The 18711-nt window shown below is 36.5% G+C and overlaps 1 protein-coding gene across 5 annotated transcripts in view; it reads right to left on the bottom strand.

Moving 5' to 3' along the window:
* JAK2 (Janus kinase 2) overlaps positions 1 to 18711 on the bottom strand; it is an 87505-nt gene that overhangs the window by 55499 nt on the left and 13295 nt on the right. For 2 of the 5 annotated variants that reach the window (XM_042877325.1, XM_042877326.1), the window contains 2 exons: positions 6942 to 7010; positions 278 to 343 (listed from right to left, as the gene is read on the bottom strand). The gene's annotated coding sequence lies outside the window, so the exon portion shown is untranslated. Of the gene's footprint in view, positions 1 to 277; positions 344 to 1193; positions 1415 to 6941; positions 7011 to 7205; positions 7295 to 8366; positions 8389 to 18711 lie in introns of those variants that run through there. The other 3 variants (XM_042877330.1, XM_042877329.1, XM_042877327.1) reach the window with 3 other exon arrangements.

Genomic DNA, 18711 nt, shown 5'->3' with positions numbered 1-18711 from the left:
AGTACTCAGCATTCGCAGCCCAGTTTATTAAAATTTTCTTCTTACAGACTATTTCTAGTTATAGGCTGCTTTTTTTTTTTTTTTTTTTTTTTTTTAACCCTTCCTTTTAACCCTTCCAGCTTTTATTTATTTATTTATTTATTTATTTACTTTTTAGAATGGTATTCTCCCACTACAGGTAAATCTTCTGTTAACTACCTTTTATCACTTGAGAAAGCTCTGTATAAAACATAAGAATAATGAAACCTTTTAAATGAACACAATAAAAGTCACCCACTTGCTGTTGGTATCCACAGGAGGTCAGACAAAGCAGGCACACAGGCAATGGTAGAACATAATGTATCTGCAATAGAAACATACTAAATATTAAAAAAGTTAACAGCCCTGAGCAAATATATCATTACTTAAGAACTCAGGTGTTGAGTTTCAGATAGCGCGATTCATTCCTTTTTCATTTGCCTGAATTCCTACTGTCTTCTTCATGAAGAACTTTTCAAAACCATATTTTTGGTTTGTTAGACCTTGATCCTTACTGCTAACAATAAGCTGGTACACTAAATGTACACTTGTTTCTTAATTCCTAGCTGTCTTTTTTTCTTACACTGTGTTTTTTCTTTTTTGTAAATAAATTGGTTTAAGAGAACTGTTGATGGCATTAGAAGAGAAATGAAAAGAATAACAAAAAAGACATGGCAGATTCACTTAAGGTTGTAACACTCCATTTTGCTAAAACAATTCTAGCTAAAAACTGATAACACCCTCTCCTTATAATTTGTGTGGAAGTTAGTACCAAATGTCTTGCAGGAGGAAGGACAAGGTCACGCCTACTTTCATTCTCTTTGCATATTTCTGTGGTTGTAATAAACACCATTTGAAAGCATTTAAGCAAAACAGTAGCTCTATCCATCAGTGAAAAAAATGGAAATACCCTGCTGTGATGCTTCAACCACAAGAAAAGGCTGAAGAAGAGAGAAACAAAAGTGCATTTTAAAGCTGACTAGAAGAGAAAAAAAAACAACACAATAGTGGATAATTGAAAGTGGATGAAACTCAGAGAACACTGCAGAGTTTAGATTTGATGACTTTTCAGACAAGTCTTGGGCAGAAGGAAAAAAAAAGGAAATTAAATTCCTCAGCACCACCTGCTACTTCTACCAGGTTTACCATCCATGGCCCTGAAAAATGGAACTCACCTAACACAGCTGCAAAGTCAGCTTCTGTCTCCACATAAATCAGACTTCTGAGAACAGTGTTTCTTCTGTTGTGAATCTCACTTTAGAGATAAGCAGTTACACCTTGTTCGGACAGCTGCACATTTTCTATGCACCTTCAAGGATGCTCCTTAAAATGCTGTTTGGTCTTCCAAGTAGTATCCAATACAAAGTCCTCTAGAGTTAATTCAAGTTTTCCAGACCTGTGTTAAGGCATGGAATAAATTGCTCAGGGGCAGAGCAGCATATCGTTCACCTTTGGAGCATATGCTCCTTGGATTTTAATCTGATGGCACCAGTTCCAACAGAGCACACAACCATAACCTGCTCATGCAGGCTGCAGACCTCCGGGCAGTGCTGGGTAATTCTAAATTACCTTCTGCTCTGAGACTACTGTTTCATGCTTGTTACTCCCAGTCTGGCTTTCGAGTGAGGAAAACCACATGGAGATTTACCTGACTGTAATTGGTTGTGAACTTTCCCCCAAAACTCCAGATCAACTGCACAATATTTTAAGTTACATGAGGCAGTCGGCAATGAACTGATGATACAAACCACGTTGAGTTAATGATGCAACTCACTTCCACTCTGGCTATAGCAGTGCCCATTAGAACAAGGGTTACAATACTTTGACAAGCTCAGTAACATCACAGTTTGCACTTCAAGCACAACAATTGGGTAAAGCAGCCAAACACGAAGTCTATAATACCTCACTTAACAAACAGAAAAATGACTGCTTAAGATAGAACAGCTCACAGCTCTGGACAAAAACACCGTCAGCACTGTCAAAAATGTCAACACTGAATATGCTCACCATGGCTATTGTAACATCTCCCTCTTTTAGTCAACCTCTGTTCCTCCTGCCTACAGACATATCTATTTATAAGATCTTCATCAAGGCCATACAAAATTATGTACTTCATTTATACACTTTTCAGGCTGAGTAAGTCTTGTATAACACAGCTTGTTCTTTTAGCAGCAGACTTTCAAAGAATGCCATCCATTTTACAGTTTGGACTGACCTGACAGTGCACCATCTTGCCAGAAATCCAGCTCTCTCATTTCCTTCAGTTTGTTCACGTTTACACCAGACCATTTCTGACAGTTGCAAGGATTTAAATTCCCAGTTGCAAAACAAAGTCTACAACCTAATGAAACAGTTAAGTATGTCCACCATCTCCCTGCTGCTGTGATTTGCAAAGAACACAGTACAGATGCAGTGGAGATTCTGCAAGCTGAAACAGGCCCTTCTCAGTAAGCTTTTAGAATTCCTATAATTGCAATTAATGCTTATTGTGTCTGCTACTAAACAACTTGAATACTCAATTCATAAGCAAGTGAGGAGAAATATAAAAAATAGCATTTTCTATTTTTTTTTTTACATTTCTAAATAAGGCCTTGAAGACAGAGATACCTCCCAGCAACACTATTAGTTTATTGTCAGTAAAGTAGGACATCATCTTTAAGCTTGAAAATACCAGAAACACACACTTTTCACCTTATACACACATACTTCTTTCAAGAAACTTGAAAGAATATCATGAACAGCAACTATGAGAACCTTCTCAATTGATGGTAAGTAGGCTGTCACAGGGTAGGTATGAGCACAGAAATGTCTCACAAAGCTCTAACATAATTAATAATTCTAATGACTATTATAGATCTTGTTACAAGAACACTAAATGAAATTTTTACTTATTTATATAAATGAGAGTAAGATGAAAAGTCTGTCAGTTCCCAACTTCAGACTGCTTTGATAGCCTCTTTGTTTATATTTATTATACTTAATATTTATACTCAGAATATCTTCACAATTCGATTTGGTTATTCAGGCAGATGGAGCACAAATAAACCTGCTCATAGCATGCATCTATGAAAACTTTAAATCTTGAAAATGTAACAGTATTCATACTGTGCATGTAACATGCAGTAACCTTGATATGATTTGCTTTGTTGGCTGCTCTTTTTCTTTGGACAGAAAAACATATTAAGTTAAAGGACCCAAATGTATACATTTCTCTAACAAGTAGTTAAACATATAATCAAAATATTGGTGCATGCACTGCTACTCCTTAAAGGATCAACAAAAGATTATTATGGTTTTGCTCAGCCAAAACGCAGTTGAACAGCATCTGGTATTTCACCAAAAGGGAAAAATCACTACAACAGATCCTGTTTCCACCACATATACTCACAAGAAATCATTCTTCTCACTAACTTTATCAAACTCACAGTACTCAGCAACAAAAATACTTTAGCAATCTCAAGAATCTGAGAAAGTTCTCCATTGCTTAAACTACAGAAGCCAATTTAATCAGACAGTTAATCTTTAACTGTAAATTAATTTTAATTGTATCATACTCTGCACTAAGGGAACTCTGCTGTCCTTTTCCAGGTAACATGTTCTGACTTCAAAAGCAGCTTTCACAAAAATCTAAATGTCTCCCCTTAAGCATATTTAAAGGCATTCTGTAGAGAAATAATATACCTTCAGTTACCACTGCCTCTTGTTCACATGCTCCACTTGTTGCCCTGTGCAAGTTAAATACATAGACACAAGAAAAGCAATGGTTCATACAAGAAACAACTGCTAAATTTAGATTATTCCAAAGGAATTTTTCCTATTTCATCAGCTATGCTAATATCACATAATGATTTTTAATATATCAGAAATTTGAACGCAAATGGTAACAAGCAGATGCAGAACGAGGATGACAGATCTGTAGCATATCAACAACAAAACGTGGTAAAATAACCTGGAGAAACAAAGATAACATTTGCTTACAGTTTTCCCTTGGTAAACCACTGACTTGTATCAGCAATTCAGCAAGAGTCCACAAACTCTTGCACAAGCAAAGAGTAATGATCCTGGTCTGATCTGCCTGCACGACACAGGGGCTACCTGGACAGAAGCTGCTAGCATGAGACTTTTAGTCTGTTGCTTTGCTTAGAAACAAAAATTGGGATTTCTATGTTATCCACAACTGAAAGAAGCCGTTACTCTAGCTGTTCTCAGGAAGAAAGCTGCCAAGAAATGTTGTCTAAAAAGCAAATGAAAAATACATTACAGAAGCCTGGACATCACAGTAATCTTTGTAGGTGAGCTGCCAAAAAAAAAAAAAAAAAAAAAAAAAAGCGATCAAATCAAAGGTTGCCCACAGACAACAGCTCTGGTTGGGTTCCATCAGAACTCTGGCAAAAGCTGGTTTGTGTCTGCAAATCATTTAAATTTCACCATGTAGATAAACTTCAGCAAAAGATTATTTCATCAGAAAATTTCCAAGCAATTCAAATAGTTGCCCAACTTGTTCTGGCAAATAATATTTCCCAAGACATGACATTTGAGATTCCTTAGTCCATCAGAGCCACCGTCATCTGCACAGCCTTATATGCACAGAGGACGTGGGATGAGTAAACACAGTAGGTCAGACAGACCTCTCACACAAGGTACTTGAAAAAAATATTCATTTCCCTAATACATCTCTCAAATTCTTATGAAATGATGCAATGAAGAATGACAACAGCAAAACCAGGACACTATACAGCAGGTCAATCTGTATGCTCTTGCTTGAAACTGAAGTGGATACAAAAGAGATCTCAAGAACATCCTCACTGTGAGTTTTTTTCTCTTATAAACAGTCTGCTAGCTGTGGAGACTAAGGGTATTTCCATAACTACACCACATCATGCTGGATTTTATGTTTCATAAGCAATATTGAAAGCGGAATTCTATTTACTATATCAGACCGTGAAATAAGGCTTAATTAGTACAGGACAGATACTCGCTAATTATTTCTGTAATTTATTTCAAAAATATATTAAAAAAAAAAAGCTGATGTTCCTGTATATCTGGGGCAAATTAAATCAAGGTAAATAGTATTTTTGAAGGTTGCTGACTGGTAGTTTCATTCTACCTGGTGGCTTTTGGTTGCAGAAAATGTTGAACCACTTTCCTACACCACAGTACTGGCTTATGAGTAAAAACAAATACTAATAAATTACCAATGAATTAAAAAGCAATAAAGGTTAAAAAAAAAAAAAAAAAAATCACATTTCAAAGTGGAAAAAATATTCTCATTCACCACTAGAAACAGAAAGCGGTATTTTTCTTTTAAAAGGCATTTCTGTCATAAACAACGTTTAGGGGAAAAACCTGCCAATCCAGAGTACACAGGTGACAGTTAAACTACATTCATGAGTTAAAATAAGTATTGAAAGCACAAAGGAAAACAAAAAGTGCAACGCAGCAGCAACAAAGTCATCTTTCTAACTGCTTGGATTTGTTAAACATTAAGAGATCCCCACACTGGTCATATCAAATAGTGGGGAAGTGATGCTGGAAGACAGTTTTGAAGAAATCAAGTTAACCTTTTCAAAAAATGCAATTCCCTGTGCCACAACTGAAGAAGGATTTGTCAGAACGTGAACCAACAATTGTTTGTACAGCTCTGTGTTGCCAAAGAACAACATCAATAATTACAAAACAAATGCCAGTTTAGCAGATGCTGTCAAGAACCAAGCAAGTGACACTAAACTACTAGAAGCCATATGCATTTTACATCGCAGTGCGAGTGACACAGCAGAAAACAGCCCCTGTATCCACAAATGAAAGTCTCAAAAACTGTCCCTCTTCTCTCAGCCTTCAAACACCTGTCCTTTTCCTTTGGGAGGCAGAGATTTCTCAGCAGATGTCTGCTCTCAAGAGCTTAACTGCAGAGGAAATGGAACAGTCATGATCCATCACTTGCCATAGCTTCTGAAGAGCACTTAAATCTGAGCCAACTTCCTTATCCCCTCCAGCAACAGGACTGCTGTGAAGCTTCAAGTCTACGCAAATGATATCTTCTGGCAAATAACAGCACAAATCCTTCATCACATAGTTATATCCGGGTAGAACACACAGCGTTCTCTTCCTTCATGGAAGATGAAGGGTTCTCATGGCAAACATTTCTGTGAGGAAAATTAGTCAACTCTTTCCAGCTACCATTGAAAACTAGGACAAACTGCCCATTTTGTAGTGGTTCAGCAAGCTGTTCCAAGAACAGGATTTTAAAAAGTTGAAGTCTTTGGGGCATTCCTTGTGAATTCTGCTATCTCCCTTTTCTTGTCCTCTTATCTCACTTTCCCAGTTTGGCAACTTCCCTCCTTAGATGTTAGTACAACTGCTGCCTCTGAAGAAACTGTCATACATGTTTACATAGTGTGCAGAAATTCATGCGAGTTGAGAAGCTAGTTTTCTTCTTGGGAAGGAGGAGCAGAAGTAACACCACAAAACTCTTATAGGTTCAGTCTTATAAGTGGGAGGAGGTATGAAGAAGAAGGAAGTAACAGAAAGCAAAGATGAAAGGCGACAAAACAAGCTTTTTAGACCTTACTCCCTCAACATGAGTCAAAACACTTTTCTTCTGAGGTTTAATCTCCTCTAACACAACTTGAATTTACAAGCATATGAAAAAAATAGGGGAAGAAAATGAACCAGAGACAGATACCGACCACTGACCAAGCATCAGAACAATTTAAGAAGTGTTAACCAACTCCAAAAATAATTAAGGAGATTTTTAGTCACCTTACATGCAGTGAGAAACCACTGCAAAGAATTGTATTGCTATACCTCCTTGCTGTACTGTCCAAGACAAATAAGTGTCTGCAGTTTCAACAGTCAGGATATCATAACAGACTACTTTTCTGTCACACTTCTAACCCTCTAACATATAGACAATAATGGCATACCTTCACACTTCACCATACAGGGTAGAGCATCATGGAAAATATCATCACAACCTCGGTCAGCTTTTCTGCCTACAAAAAGAGAAAATAAATACATGAACCATGTTTTTCACTGAATTATTTTTATAATATACCCCTTCAGCTGTCCTCAATTCTGTGATTTTTGGTTTCTTTCTTCTTCCAGTTTTCACAACTGGACCAAGCAAAGTGCGAAGTTGACTTGGACAAGAACATTGCATAATATACTGCTTGAAGAATACAACTGACCTCAACTTCTCTAACATTTTTCAGTAAAAACTAGGGGGTCGAGGGCAAGAAGACAAGTAAAACAGAGATAATTGCCAACAGTTTGAAATATCTAGGTGAATGAAGTCACCCTGTACTTCTATCCCAGCTTTTACAACAGCAGAAGAGAATCTGAAAATGTGCATTTTACCGAATTAGCACTTTGCCAAGGGAACTGTCAGAAAGTAAACAGGATAACATTTAAGTCAGAGTGAATCAGCAATCTCTACAGACAGCCAAAAGGTATAGATTCTACTGTCTCCTTTGCACCCTAGTCTTCAGCCCACCCTGCTTTTATAGCTTCCCTTAATTGTTTCAGTTTAGAAATTACATACAAACAGACAAGACCTGATGCAAATTTCATGTACAAATTCCTTAGAGTGTGAGGGGGTGTTGTTTTTTTTTTTCTTTTGTTTGGATGCATTACTTCTTTTTTAAAATATGCTTTAAGTTACTTAAACAAAACAAACCTAAGCCTTTATATATAAGCTGCACTAACTTGAAACGTTGATTTTATTTACGGGCATTTAAGTCTGACTTATTTCAGAAAATTGAATCCCAATCAATTTAATCACAATCTGTATAAGATGCTATATATTTGTATTTAATTTTTCTATAGTATTGCACTAGCAAGTAAAAACCTACTGAAGACTTGACCTGTCCTAGAAAACAAAACTAAAAAGAAACCACAGCAACACTTTCCTACTTGCAACATCCTCAATCATAAATGAATTCAATGACACTACAAACAGTCATGGAGCACAAACTAGATCAGGTGAATTATTAGAGAATTAGGGTCTGGTTACTTAACGTGATAAAAAACACATACAAAAAAGACCCTCTAAGAAATTCAAGTAACAATATCATTCAAGGTAATGCCAAAGAAATACTTGCAAAGAACTGATTTTTGTAAATGGCAGTTTAACTAATGCTAAAGCTCCCAAGCCTGTATCAATGCATTCAAAAGCTTCTTAAATAGTGAGTGACTTAAGAGTTCAATTATTATACATACGAACATGGCATTTTCTGTTATTCTTTTATAGAAGGGTTCTAGCATGTTAAAAAAAAAAAAAAGTAGTGTTCTTTTTTTAAACCCTTTTAATTGCTTTATAATGTTGAATCATTTATGATAACAACACTGACATTTTATCTTTATAATTCAGGAAAATGTACTTGCATGATAGTTTACTTAATGCCTCTTTAATCATCAGTGGCCTGAGAGTCCTCCACTTGTTCCCTATCTGAAATACCAGCCAGCTTTTGCAAAGATACAGCGCTACAAGCTTTGCCAAGATCACGTTATCTCTATAAACACAGATTGTCAGGAAAAAAAAAAAAAAGTTGGAAGCAAAAAAAATAAAAAAACAACCCAGGGCTCTGAAAGTAAACAAAGGCTCGTCGTTAAATGGGCCACTAGTGGAAATTCCACAAAAAATGATGAAAATGAGCAACTCGTTTAAAATAAGGGATAATAACAAATCTAATGAAGACAACCACATTTTACCAATGTAACGTATCAAATTCTCTGTTTTCTTGTGGAATATAAAAGAGGCAAACTTATTTTTTCTTTTTTTCTACTGAAGAAACCAATGCTTATAATATGCATCTATTTTTTACAGAACTCTCATCTGAGTAAGATTATTCAAACTTAGTTGTTTGCTTTACTTCTAAAGGAAGAAATAAGTATTTCTGAATAAGATAAATATAGGGAGCTATTTATACATGTATTGTGTGTTTTCCTCAGCTCTGAAGTTACAGACAGAACTATCATGATTTTTTACATTAAATCCTGACAAAAACATTAAAGAAATTGCAGAAAGTAAGAGCACGAGAATCGTGCCCCACTAATTCAAAAAGCAACAGCAGACTACCTGACAAATTCATGAAAATAATATAATGAAAAGCAAATAAGGATTCAAATACAGTAGCTGAAGATTAAAATCATAAGTACCTGTTTGAAATACATTTTTCTATTTCTCTCAGAAATAAGACTAACTGCTGGAACAGTCAAGAAAGCAGTAGATTCTTTATTTTTTAGTTTTAAAATAGGAGTTGATACAAAATAGATTTTAGATAAACTCATATTACTGGACTGTGTGCAGAAGGAAATCCAAGATATAACCAGCACCGATAACAGAAGATAGATAAGAAGATGGTGTTCTTTTTAGGATTTCAAAATGTGTCACTCTAGATTGTGCTAGTATCAGATCCTTTACAAAAGGACATTATAAAGAAAGAAGAAATATCTAAAGCATAACTATATTTTTATATTGATAAATTGTTTATAACAAGTTACATTACAAAATTCCCACTGAACAAATACTAAGCTTCCTAAAAGTCTATCTATCTGGTGACAAAGACCTAACAAAGTCTCTCAGTACATGCCACAGTACAACCTTAACCTCAGTTCTTAACTCAGGGGCTTCCACCTACGTTCCAATCTTGGATGAGCTCAAACAACTCTAAGGAAACTTTCCTGGATGTACCCACTCAGTAATGCCAAACGTGAGTTCCTTCTGCTTAACTTCAGTCCCATTCAGAAACCATGCAGGATAGCATACTGCCTAAGTAACAGAACAATACATAATTTTTCCTTGACCAGTCTTAAATTCATGAGCAACTTCAATTTTCTGTGGAGCTTTTCAGCATAATGCATATACACAATTGCAGCTTTAACTCAGTTCAGCCAGGCTACAAATTCCAAACTTAGCTGCAAGGGTCAAGGAGGAGCTGCTGCAAGAGGGTAGACCTTCATGGACTTCAAGAATCACATCCCCAGGCAAAACAGAAAAAAAAACAAATATTAATATCTAACTAATAAACAGGTGACAAAAAACAAGCCATAATCATAACACGATAAACCCAGCTAAGCTTTCCCCCAAAAGTTTATCAAAAGCACTGCAGCCTCACTTTGATAAATTTTTATTAAAAGCAATTTCTTTTAGTAGATGAACTGGATCTAAATCTAAAAACCAGTAACACGTTACAGTCAAAGTGGTATTGCGTTGTTTTTTTTTTGGGGGGGAGAGAGGGGGTTTGAACATGGAAGCTGCACAGAGCAAGACTTGCTTCCAGCTGAACTTGGGGACAAATTGCCAAGACCTCCTGAAGTCAACAGGGGGTTTCACAACCAGCTCTTGACTTTATGCACAGTTTGGACTCCTGAACATCTACCTTTAATATGCAACAAATGACAAATTACTACAAATACTACTTGTTACAATATTTGTTAAATGTATATTCTAATCAAGCTGACTACAACTGAAATCCCAAGCAGGAATTAAAGTTGTCTGAATGAGCCACTTCTGACAAGGCTTTCCAGTTGATACAAATGGATATCCTGCTACTCTCTCCTACCCTTAAGTGTTTGTCATATCTGTTCACCTACCAATAAACGATCTTTTAAATTGATTTTTTTCTTTCTTAATTGGCACACAGTAAGGACTTTGACTGCCAGTACATGTAAGAAACACTACACCCACACCTAGTTCCAAACCAAACATCTATATACCCACCTGCCAATTTCATCAAATAATAAATCATTTGAGTTTCATTTTATTAATCAAAACAAGAAGGTCAAAGTGGAATTACAGTCCTCTGGTACACAGATAGATGAAAAAATGAACAAAAAACACCCCAAGAGATAGGATAAGCCAAACCATGGCCCTATTTTGTATGTTGTTGGTAACTTTTATATAGCATTAAATTTATTTAAAAACAAAACCCTACAATGCAGTTTTATTGTAGATAAAGAACATGTTTCTATGAGTCACAAATAGCCATCAGATTGTCTAGAATATTAGAGGCAAACTTTACCAACTGCAAAGGCACTAGAATACACAGTTGTTTCCATACTCTTGTCTGCATTGCACTTTGGTACTAGGGTACTTTAAATGGAACAATCACTATTCTTATTTTCCAGACTTAACAGAAATACAAGGAGTCTCAATTAGTTGCCTAATTTCACACTGTAAGCCACTGATAGATCAGATATTAATACAACTATTGGTTTCACAATACAGTTAACGGAATGGATTTCTATTGTAAAGAAGAAAATGCCTCAAAATTCCTTTCAAGGAAGGTGAATAGCTGCAATGAAGCACCACCACTAAGGAAGTGCTGCTGAAATCCCCAAACTGCTCAAACATTGCAAAAGAAAATGCACTTATAAATTAAATTCTTAGCATAATTCTCCTCATACACAGCATCTCAGTTTCAGTTCTCAGTCTTAGTAGAAGAAATCTCAAGCAGGGGAATGAAAAATAATCTTACCTGAACCCACAAAGTTCAATATAAAGGGCACACATTAAAAAAAAAAAAATGCACAAAACAAAACTACGCAAAAGAATAATCCTTAAGAGGGAAAGACATAGAAGAGAGACATGTAATGCACCTTAAGCAAAGAACACAATGATTCCATAAGCTGTTTCCAGAATTTCTATCCAATTACTTTTTAGAGTTCCAAAAAAGTGAATTATATAACAAACACAACTCTACATTAACATCTCTATCAAAGGTTGTGGGTGTATTTTTGAGAGCCTAATAGGTGACTAAGATATTCCTCACACATTCAGCAGAAGCAGGATTCTTAGTGCTTCAGTCATTCTGATCTAATCTAAATGCCATCACTGTGTAGACTTTAAATAAAAACAAAATCACAAAAAGGGATCCTTGTTAATTCTTCCATCCCCATTTATGATGGATGAATTCTAAAAGTGAGGTTTGTCTCCTTCATTGGATAGCTGTATCTGTTTCCCCCAAACTGTTTCCTGTTTTGTGGATAGTACCACTGCTTAAACACTTGACTTCATCAAGCTACTAGTACAAGTAACATACATCACTATGAACTCATGTACGGATAGTATAACGTGGGAAGATCCTGCCGGTCACTTCAGACAGATGTGACAGATTGGTTTCTTCTGAAGAAAAGTAGTTTGATGATTCCCATAATCCATGCAGGAGGTTAGTGACCCCTTCAGAAGCGAAGTAACAAAAAAAGTGGTAGAGATTAACTGTCTTCCTTCGTGCTTTTGTTGACAGCAAGATTGCATAATGGATTCATTCTCTGATGAATAATTTCATCTCACCGGATGCAAAATCTTTCTAAAGCCAAATTATCCACTTCTCAGACTATCACCTGTTAAGCAGTATAAGTGCAGCATCTGAGTCACACTCAAGTACTTCAACTTTCACTGCCTGCTCTCTGCCAGAAAAAAGAATGTGCAACAAGAAAAGCAAACTCATGGGCAAAAACAAGAGAATTAAGGGAGATGAGATGACAGATTAGAAGATTTAGCAATTTTTTAATTTTGAGAAATTTGAGAATCCCTAGCTCTAAATGCAGATTAGAACACAAGAGTTGGAGAACAAAGCTCTCAAAATAAAGCAGTTCTTCTGCTTCTTCTATCCCTATACTTCTTCCCCACTGAGCTTTTCCAGCAAAGACAGACATCTCTCACTGCACTCTCACCTCCTCATCTTCAGCTGGGTAAAGAACCAGGTTCTGAATTTTAACTGAAGTCTACTCAGTCACTTAGCAGTTACCCCACCTTATTTAAAACTAATTAAGTTACAGTGGATTGCTATACATGCATAACCTAAATACACACGAAGAAAAAACCAGATGATTATTGTGCATGAACAGATGCAAAAACTGGCATGTTAGAACCTGCTTTACTCCAGAAGGTAGAATAAAATATACAATGATTTACTAAGCATGACCAACATTGCAGACTCAATAAGATTCCTATTAAAAAAAAAAAAATTAAAAAAAAAAAAAAAAGTTGGGGGTGGAGGGGGAAATGAAGACATCATTTTGTTTTGTTTTAACTTTTGGAAGTATAATTGAATACAAATGAAAATTTGGGAAGAAGCTTAAACTAATTCTGAGAAGATACCTTTTCATGGTGATTATTCGCTGCAAGGCTGTAACAGATGCCATAGAGATGATATGCTTTAAGATGCAGAAAAAAAAATAATAGCAGGAGCCTTGGTTCGATTGGAAGATGGAAATATCACACTGAGTCACAGCTGGTACAGGAAAATAGAAACCTTGGGAAAGGGTAGATATGTGTACTAATTCATTTTCTGCCCCTCTATATTTTTGTCTTACACAGAAGAGTATGTAGGGCTTTACCATCCCATGCCCAGCACGATACGGTTCCAGGCTTACCCAAGAGAACAATTGCTCTGAGACTCCAGTTTCCTTAGATTACCTGAAACTACTCAGCATCCCCAGACCATTAAAACAAATACTGCAAGAGCGCATAATAAAGATTACACTTAATACCCCAGAGCAACAAACCAATGAATTTTCCATTCCCGTGGCATCCAGATCATAGCTACACGTAAATAGAAGTTAGAAAGAGAAGTAGCTGCTTTTAAAATACACCACTGATGGTCAGGGCTTTTTTTTTTTCTCCTCTCCTTTTTGATAGTATGGAGATATTATTGTTTTAAAAACTATGGAATATGAAAAATCATGAAAACTTACAAAAATTACGAAATTTAGATCTTCCTTCACTCTTGATGACATTTAAGGATTCCCTCAGAGTGCTGGAGAAAAGGATAGATAAGAATTTTATTACATTGCAGAGCCTCAGGGGTCAGGGATAAAGATCTTGCAGCCAAGGATTTTCAGTCATTTCTTGTTGTCTAAATGTAGGGAGTAAATGGAAAACATCTCCACAGCAGTTAATGCTAAGTATGAAACCACAAGTCCCCTACTGTTGAAATTTGCAGCCCTTTTTTGTCTGATGTCAGTATAAATAAAACTTACAAAATCATTTTTAAACAGACAGAAAATGAGAAGCGGTAGGGAAAGATATATTTATGAGAAAAGCAGACTACCAGGGTATGCCACAGAGAAAGGCATAAAGGAGGCTTTTCAGTAGAACTCTTGAACAAGACTAAGCTAACACAGGCTTCAAAATTACTTTTAAAATATTCTTACTGTTTTGTGCAGAGTAAAAGTAACAGTGAAAGTGACTTGTTCCACAATAAACTTGAGACAGATTGGCACAAGAAGATATAAAATGTATATTCCAAATGAGAGAACAAACTATTTGGAGAACCAACTATTGACAAAAATGTCAGAGAGCCAACTGGTCTTACTAAAAGAAATCAGAGCAGGTAATATTTGCAGCAATATACTCCACCAGAAGAGCAAACTAGCTCTAATCCTTATGGTTCCAACAGTAATTTGTGATCTGCCACTCTCAAGCAGAATGAATTTACAAGGAAGAAGCTGCATTATTTTCATTTCCAGCTGAGATGCACAGTGAGCCAAACTAGAAAGGATTGTAGGCATCTAGCTGTGTCCCCAGCACCTACAAAGAAGATGAGAACTGAAGGAATTGTGTTGCACAGTCCACCAGCTCTCATGTGTGAATTCAGGAGGTGGGTACGAAACTCGGGACAGGTTTATTTCTTGCTTCTGAAATTGAGCTCCTAGACATTTGCTTTCTCCCAGCTAAGTCCTTTTTTCTTCCTTCAAACCTTTTGATCTCTACAGTTAATGGTGCTACATTTAATCCTGCAATGCAAGAGTATCGATAAGGATTTCTAGAAGATCTGTACTCCATGATAATTATGAAACAATGAAAGAAAAGTTCAGTTCTTCACATTCACTACCTATGAGGCAGTTGGTTCCATTCATTTCAGCTACATGAAGCAATAATTCTTTGTTTTCCTAAGGACTGCTACATAACAGCCATTTTGACATTTGTAAAACTAACTACTGTATTGAAAAAATCTCTAGAGAATTTGCTACAGCTGCTGAAGCTCCTTTACAACTTTATGAAGATAAATTTAAAGCATTTTGAAAGTTTTGACTGTTTTCACTGTTTACATTCCACGCTCCCAGTCATCTTTGGTTTTCCAGATAGTTCTGCTCTTACCACACCTTTCGCTTACTGACAGAGATACAGACTGCTTTAGAACCACCTGCAAGATCAAAGGTAAAGGTCTTCTCTCAAACAGCTTTAATATATAGACTATCAGACTAGTTTTGTTTTATAACTGAGAACCAAACTAATTTGTTACTTGTATTTTTTCTGCACCTAAACAGTAGCAGAACATGATCTTAAGAGTTAATTCTCAGTACAGTATTTCCAAGCCATGTGCTTTCCTACTTGCCTAGTAGGATCAGACCAAAGGCATACAGAGATCTTCATCCAAAAGCAACCAAGAATAAGCCCCATGAAAATGTACAGGAACAAAACAACCCTGCAGTGGTCCTTTAGCTTTACATTATCGCTTTCTGCTGTCCACTTAGAATCACAGAATAGAAGCACAGAATAATTTTGTTTGGAGAAGATCCCTAAGGTCATCAAGTCCAACCATTCCACTAACACCACTAAGCCATGCCCCTAAACACCATATCCATGCATCCTTTGCAATTCCCACATTATGTTGCTTTTCACCTAAGAAAAGCAGCTGACTAACTGGAACTTCCTTTCAGATAGCTGTAGTGAGTAATATCTCCCATCAAATTCTTCTTCTCTTGACTAAATAAGCCTACTTTCCTCACCCACTACTGGCATCTGTCTTTCTAGCACTTCTGCCAGTTGTTTTGCTCATACTTGAGCAACTCAGTATCTTTCTCGTAGCAAGGAGACCAAAACTGAATGCAGAAGTCAAGGTGAGGTCTCACTAGTGCCTCGTACCAGAGGACAATCACTTCCCTAGTTCTGCTGACCATACTACTTTTGATCCAGCCAAGATGCTGTTGGCCTTTTGGGGCACCTGAGCACCTTGCTCGCTCTTGTTCAGTCAGCTGTCAGTCAGCACTTCCATGTCCCTTCCTGCCAGGCAACTTTCCAGCTACTCTTCTCAAAGCTTCTAGCACTGCATCAGCCTGTTGCAAAACAAGTGCTGAACTCAATATGTAGCCTCGCTGATAGACAGCCCGTCAGCCTAGCTACCCAGATGCTTTCGTGAACCTTCCTACCCTCAAGAAAATCAGCACCCTCATTCACCTTTGTGTAATCTGGAAACTGGGGGTGCATTCTACCCCTTCATGATCACTGATAAAAGTGCTGAGTTAAACTGGACCCAATACTAAACCCTGAGGAACACCAGTTGCGACCAGATGTCAACCAGATCACAACAGCCCATCGGGCTCAGGCATTTTTGCCAAGCAAATAGAATTGTAGAATCACAGACTCATAAAATTGCTCAGGTTGGAAAAGACCTGCAAGACCATCAAGTCCACCTAACCATACTAATAACCCTCTGCTAAATCATGTTCCTGAGCACCACATCCAAACGGTTTATAAACACATCCAGGGATAGTGACTCAACCACCTCCCTGGAGAGCCTATTCCAATGCTTAACAACCCTTTCTGTAATGAAGTGTTTCATGTTTTTCCAGTGCAGTAGCATGACTTTGACAAAAGTGATTTAATATTTTTCCCTTTACCACCAAACTACAAATGCATTGTCTCTACTGGGATTGCAAAGCCACAAAGTACTTCTCAAGCTGAGCCTTCAGTGCACCAGTACTATAATTCTATATTGATAGTTAGATTCTCTTCAACCCTTTCTCCACTTTTAGATTCTTTCCTTCTGTTCAGTACAAGATAATCCACTCTCTGCCCCAAAAAGCAGGAACAAAAACAAAAGCATACAGAGAAAGAAAAAAACTACACACTTACTTCTTTCCACTTCTTTCCACTCCTTTCCCTGTTGTATTCAGGGAAAGTTCTCCACTTTAAGCGTCTTTTCTATTGTCTATTTTGGACATCCTCCTTTTCCCATTTCCCCTCTCTTTCTACTCCATTCCTCAAAGGAGCCCATTCTACTCGGAAAGTCTCTTTCAGCTCTCTGTAGAAGGAAAAGGAATGCCATTTTTCCCTAGTATTTTGTATCTTTATCACTCCCATTACAAGTTACTTTTGGAGTTGATAGTCATTAATGTCTTCTTGCATAAGATTCAAGTCAGTAATTAGAAGTATTCAGTTAAAGGCATAAAATATTTATCAGACTACTTATGTGTGATCACAGAACTTCGGAAGACAAAAATACCTGCAGGAAGGCTGCAGTTAAGAACTGACTTATAATGGAAAAACAAAATATCAGATTTACATAAATCTAGGAGTATATTGAGAAAAATATTCTAGAAAATTTTTTTGCAATCGTTAGGAATAGTGCTGTTGAATTTTTCTTGCTATTGCACTACCAGTTATTCCTTTCTATCAAACCATGATCTAATTTAAATCAGCAATAGTTTCATTACATCAGTATTAGTGAGCTAAAGGAACACACAATAATTTTTTTTCCATTTGCTACTTTCACACTGTAAATCTCTAATGACACATTACTGTCAATATATCATACATTTATCCCCCAAAACCCCAGACTAATTATCATAGCTATCTTGACAGTCACTAGCATTCTTCTCTATTCAGCCACAACTTCCAGGTTATGAAGGCAAAAGTGAAGATAGACAAATGAAGAAACTGACAGTTCCACAGAGATTGCATAATCCATAGTCAACCTGCTACTTCTTTCTTTGTAGACACCATTTGACACTTTAAATATGCCCGTAATCATATAATGAGATTTGCTAAAACCAGACTCTGTGTGAACTAGTCCAACAGTACTTTAACGATCTACTTGCTAAACACCAATGACTCAGATGTTTCAGCAGAGGCTGTAACATTTGTAGTAACACATTTTCAATATTCTACTCACATTCTGAAAGCATGTGAAACTTTCTAACCCTGATGCAGACTACTCCCAAGCTCCATGAAGTAGAAGTACATGATTACTTCAAATAAAGAGTGGAAAAAAATACCTATTTGTGTATGCAGTGACAACCTACTTAAGGTTCTCTCTCAAATAACAAAATTGCACAGTATTCTGCTGTAAATATTGTATGTGTAATTATGTATTTATGAGTATGAAATTGTTTCAGTAACTTAAGTTCTAGTCTTTTGTGCCAACTCCTTACCCACCTTTTGTGCTGTGATCTGATATTTAAGCCTCCAGAAGAACCTCACCCATTACAAAGATAAAAGAAAAGGAAATAAAAGTGTGTAGGAACAAACAGGAAAGAAGAGATCACAAATTATGATTGCAAAACTAATCCTATACACCATCTGTCACATTAAAATAGATGTGATAAAATAAAAAGTCTTGTTAAACTGCTACTTCGTTCTACTGCGTACTCTAAAAAAGGAAAGGACTATAATCTGAGATAAATGTTCCTGTTCATTCCAGAGTTAAAAACAAAAAGTTACAACAGGAAAATAAGCAAGAGATGCATGGATGTATGTGTATTAGAAACCATTATTTCTAGTTCGCTTAATATAAAAAAAAAGTATCTTCAATTCTGGTTTCATATTGCTCACATATAGCCAGGAACCTTGCTCTCAACCATGGTCATTTAAAAGTGAGCATGGCACTCAAAGAGCGAACAGCAGCCCCTGTGAAAAACAGCATCCACATTCTTCTGGATCAGTTTTCCTTTGCAAAGTTACAAAAG

Source organism: Lagopus leucura, unplaced genomic scaffold (assembly GCF_019238085.1).
Source record: "Lagopus leucura isolate 7727_CA_CO unplaced genomic scaffold, USGS_WTPT01 Super-Scaffold_100018, whole genome shotgun sequence".
Taxonomy (NCBI): domain Eukaryota; kingdom Metazoa; phylum Chordata; class Aves; order Galliformes; family Phasianidae; genus Lagopus; species Lagopus leucura.
The sequence above is the reverse complement of the archived record's forward strand: the minus strand, read 5'-3'. Positions and strand labels throughout refer to the sequence as shown.